Source organism: Poecilia latipinna, unplaced genomic scaffold, assembly GCF_001443285.1.
Source record: "Poecilia latipinna isolate Pla-1442-1.1 unplaced genomic scaffold, P_latipinna-1.0 Scaffold370, whole genome shotgun sequence".
Classification (NCBI taxonomy): Eukaryota; Metazoa; Chordata; class Actinopteri; order Cyprinodontiformes; family Poeciliidae; genus Poecilia; species Poecilia latipinna.
The window spans coordinates 555,459-560,362 of record NW_015112986.1 but is presented as its reverse complement, the minus strand read 5'-3'; the positions used below and the strand labels follow the sequence as shown (position 1 = coordinate 560,362).

Sequence of the window (4,904 nt, the reverse complement as noted above, 5' to 3'; positions counted from 1 at the left end):
AAATAATCCTCTGCTACGTGTAATCTCCCTTAATTTCCTTAAAGACCACCACGACTACAACCACAGCAGCAACTACAGCTTCAGCAGCTCTGGCCCAGCTCCTGGCCCTGCTCCAACAACTACTCAATCAGTAATGATGAAGTGAGTGAAAAACACAGAAACAGATTTGTGACAATTCTACTGTAAATAATCATTGATATTTAACTTAGTCTGTTATTGAGAAGTTGGTTTATAGAGAATCTATAACTGTATTATTTTCTCATCTCATTTCAGATTCAGTGGCTGCTGTTTTAACCAGATGCTTTCTATTCACTCAACAATTGGACAAATGTCATTCTTCACCAAGTTTTGACTAAAAATAAACATTTTCAATACAGACTTTTGCTATGTTGTCTTTCATTATATTTTGCACTTCATCATCAAGACATGCATGGTTATTGTAAGAGCAATAGAAACTTTGTTATGTTGAAGTTTAAATATCATTTGTCATCAATATTGATAAAGGCTTATTCATGAAGAAAATATTAGTTTTAATGGAATGATGTTTGTCTCATACTATTACATGCATGTGTTTATAGAAAAATTAATTTAAAAAATAGATATATCTGAAAGGGTGCTTTACAGAGTAAAGTAAAAATAGAGCAAGAGCTTCATGACAACACAAAAACACTCCAGGAAGTAGGAAAGGCACAAGAAAAGACCTGTGAGAACCATTTAGTGCTGGCAGATGTCTTACAACTATTTATAAACTATTTATAGACAACCACAGCAAAATTATTTCATTCAAGAGGAAAAAAATATTATCAAACCAATTTCACTTATGAGTCAAATAATGGTGATTCTGCAGAACTTGGGCAATTTCCCTCAGGTTATCTCAGGATATATGGAAGCTTAAGTTTATTATATGACAGAATAAAAAACAGAAAACTGTCATAAAACTGTGTAGAAGTGACACACCAAGAACAGAAACCTCCATTTGTCTCTTCCAACCCAGAGTTGATCTATTCATTTCATCAATTTTCCAAGTTATGGGTTTACACTCCCCTCTGCTGTTGAGCGTGGGAAATTAAATTCTACCCATTTTGCTCACTATATTTAGAAGATTTCAATATAAATAGATGAGAGATTTAAAAAGAAGCTTTAATAAAAATGTGTGTTGTATTTTTTTTTTCACTTGACGTGACAATTTCAAATTTAAACCTGAAATTAGAATATCTATGCAACTACAGAGAGTGAAGATGCCAGATAACTTATGAAATAATTACTTACGTGTGTCATTAATGTATTATAACTGGAAATTACTACAGAAATAATTTAACCATAGAATTAATTGTCTCAGCTAAATGCACTGAAATCTGCATTTAGCTGAGAATGAAATCTAGAATTATTTTATGAGTTAATCAATCTATGTTTTTATGTCATAAATTTATTTTAACCGTCAACTTCACCCATAAACTCAGGAGGCGGGATTAGGGCTGCTTCTATAAACCCAGGCATCTGATTGGCTGCTTCAGATAGTTTCTTCCTGTTGCTATGACTCAAAATTTTCACTGGAAAGTACAGAAATAACTTCACATAACAGCATTGAATTCTTGTAGTGAATTTCAAACCGTGGACGAGAAACTCCAGCCTCTTCATCACCAATTTGGTGTGAAATATCTCAAATAAGTTCAGAAGAGAGCTCTTTGTGTTCCTGCATGGAGGAAACTGCCACAGACTTCAGACAGGCTCAACGTTAGCCCCGCCCACTGACAAATGCCAGAAGATGCTCTCTTGTTAAAACCATGTTTGAGGATCCTAGAAAGGTCTCTGTTCTGTTTCTAAAAGATATGTGAAATCATATGCAGAGTATTAGAGTATTACCAAATGTGTCCTTTGCGCAAACAGATTTAATATTTAGTAAAGTGTATTAAGGTCTTAATGTAATCATCAACAGATTTTAATAACTTAAAGACAATTTAATAACTTAAAGTCACTAATTCGCAACCACATCTAAAAGCTTAGGGAAAAACGTAATCAGAGTTTTGCAACATTTCTGCATCTGCAAAGGTATAAAACAGAAGCTCAGCATCCAAAGACCAACACTACAGCCTCTTCTCTTGTCTTTGAGAAAACCTACTGAAGGTGTGATGACTTGACTTTTTTAGATTATGGTTTTGGTATTTATTCAGTGAATTTTTCAAACTCTATTCTACTTCAGAAAGTCATTTTGATCTTCTGCTCCAACAGGTAAAATCACTGCAGCCATGCTGAAGGTAGCACTTGTTCTTGGATGCCTCCTGAGCCTCATTGTGGCTGAACCTGTAAGTATAATATTATCATGTTTAATGATGATATCATAGAGCATAAACTGTATGTAGATATTATAACTGTTATTGTGAAAATATTTACTGCATGTAATGTCAAACCTTGTGCAGATGGAGCACCAGCGTTTTGCTCGCTCAAGCTCTGGTTCTGGTTCTGACTCAGATGAGGTGAGTGTCCTCTCTGCCTAAGCCAGGGGTCCCCAAGCTGTGGCCTGTGGGCCNTCACCTCATTAGAGCTGGAACGGGCAAAGCGCTGATGCTCCATCTGTAGGTTGAACATATTCTGCTTTATTACAACAATAACACTATAATTATTAATATCCATTGCATTCAGTGATGCTTAGAAATGGTTTAAAAGTAAGCGAGAGAAAGCAGTTACTACAACAGAGTCAAAACATGCAAAACGCTCCTGTGCAATTTGTAGGTTTAACACCTGCTTTCTACTTTATTACAACAAAAATGGTAACAGAGATGTGATCGCTGCTAGTTTAATTGAATATAATAATGTTATACTTACAGGCGCAGCCACAATTAGACTCAGCAGGCATGCAAGAACAATGACTACCTTCAACATGGTTGCAGTCATCTTTCCTGAGAGAGAAATAAATAAGTACAGATTTATTCTAATTCAACAAAATGAATAATAGAAATCAAAACGCAAAGAAAAAAATATAGTAAAAAAAAGAAATATCAAGCTAAAGAGATCCTTACGTCTTCAGCAGATTTTCTCAGAGTAGAAGAAATAGGAGATCGTTGTTTGTTGATCTGAATGACCTTTTCTTTTATACCTTTCTAGGAACAAATATATTGAGAAATCAAATCTTTAAAATCTATGTTAATCCCACAACACTTATACGTAAGTCAAAGGGTCAATGAGGACGCTATAATTACAGTTAATTAATATGTAAGATAAAAAATATATAATTGTAGTTTCAGGAGAGCATGTGTTACAGTTATGACACTCCTTGGTAAAAACATTGCGAAACTTTGATATCACAGTTTTCCTAAAAACAAATTATGTGACTTAGTGGTTTTGTTTCACAAACACCCAGTGAAGACTGCGTTCTGCTTGTCATGTCATAGTTTGGAAATAAGTTAATGTTATGACTTTCAATGTGGAACTCAGCATTCTAAACCTTACAAAAAAAATATTCTGAAATTGTGAAATCTGCAAAACATTAGTAAATGCATGTTTGGAGTAGAGTTATTTGTTCTGCACCAACATATATTAATGTCCTGATGTAATTTATGATTAACAGGAAATCTATGCAAAGAAACAATTCTAAAGCTTAATTTAAATAAAAGATTCAGTCTTTTGATTTTTGTGAATATCTTGGAATTATTACAAAGAAATATTAAAAACATAAAAAAGCTGTAAAGAGGTGATGGGTTAAGTTATCTGTAAGACATCTGAAAATCTAACCACTATCTAAAAATAATTCATCAGTAAAACATAATTAAATAAACGCACTTAGGAACTTTATGGACCACAATGTGGCTGAAGTTTAAATTACCATAAGAAAATGTATGTATTTATATACAAATCAAACAAAAGAAAGAGTAAGACAATGATTTTGTTGACAATCCCCTCCGTGTTACGATTATTATTCTCATTAAAACTTGACAGTTTCCACAGAAGAAGCTCTCTCCATCTATTTTTATATAAACCTCAGTCACAAAACTTAGTGATGTTGAAAATCAGCTGCTGTGTCTCTTGCGGTTCACCAACAATAAGCTGAAACTGTTGTAATCACCGGTTCTTTCAACAGGTTTTCACAATGTTATTTAGACACTCAAATGTAGGTAAACCTGAACATTATTAGGGATATTTGTCCACAATTTAATAACTTAAAGTCACTAAATCTTAGGCACATCTAGAAGCTTAGGGAGAAACGTAATCGCAGTTTTGCAATATTTCTGCATCTGTAAAGGTATAAAACAGAAGCTCAGCATCCAAAGAGCAACACTACATCCTCTTCTCTTGTCTCTGAGAAAACCTACTGAAGGTGTGATGACTTCCCTTATGTAGATTATAGTTTTGGTATTTATTCAGTGAATTTTTCAAATCCTATTCTACTTCAGAAAGTCATTTTGATCTTCTGCTCCAACAGGTAAAATCACTGCAGCCATGCTGAAGGTAGCACTTGTTCTTGGATGCCTCCTGAGCCTCATTGTGGCTGAACCTGTAAGTATAATATTATCATGTTTAATGATGATATCATAGAGCAAATACTGTATGTAGATATTATAACTGTTATTGTGAAAATATTTACTGCATGTAATGTCAAACCTTGTGCAGATGGAGCACCAGCGTTTTGCTCGCTCAAGCTCTGGTTCTGGTTCTGACTCAGATGAGGTGAGTGTCCTCTCTGCCTAAACCTTAGATTAAACCTGAGCATAAGTTACTGTATCAGTATTGAAATAATCCTCTGCTACGTGTAATCTCCCTTAATTTCCTTAAAGACCACCACGACTACAACCACAGCAGCAACTACAGCTTCAGCACTTCTGACCCAGCTCCTGGCCCTGCTCCAACAACTACTCAATCAGTAATGATGAAGTGAGTGAAAAACACAGAAACAGATTTGTGACAATACG

The 4,904-nt window shown here is 34.5% G+C and overlaps 4 long non-coding RNA genes across 4 annotated transcripts in view; 3 read left to right on the top strand and 1 right to left on the bottom strand.

Moving 5' to 3' along the window:
- LOC106949921 (uncharacterized) overlaps positions 1-3,097 on the bottom strand; it is an 8,743-nt gene extending 5,646 nt beyond the window's left edge. The window contains exons 1-3 of the long non-coding RNA XR_001425500.1: positions 3,018-3,097; positions 2,824-2,897; positions 2,533-2,571 (exon numbers count right to left, since the gene is read on the bottom strand). This is a non-coding gene — a long non-coding RNA (uncharacterized LOC106949921). The remainder of the gene's footprint in view (positions 1-2,532; positions 2,572-2,823; positions 2,898-3,017) is intronic.
- LOC106949920 (uncharacterized) lies at positions 14-378 on the top strand. The gene is made up of 2 exons (XR_001425499.1): positions 14-141; positions 274-378. It is a non-coding gene; the product is annotated as an uncharacterized LOC106949920 (long non-coding RNA).
- On the top strand, positions 2,066-2,479 carry LOC106949919 (uncharacterized). Its single transcript, XR_001425498.1, has 3 exons — positions 2,066-2,124; positions 2,230-2,303; positions 2,418-2,479. It is a non-coding gene; the product is annotated as an uncharacterized LOC106949919 (long non-coding RNA).
- A 1,136-nt stretch (positions 3,098-4,233) lies between the features above and the next one.
- LOC106949923 (uncharacterized) lies at positions 4,234-4,817 on the top strand. The gene is made up of 4 exons (XR_001425502.1): positions 4,234-4,312; positions 4,418-4,491; positions 4,606-4,662; positions 4,770-4,817. It is a non-coding gene; the product is annotated as an uncharacterized LOC106949923 (long non-coding RNA).
- Positions 4,818-4,904: the final 87 nt, after the last annotated feature.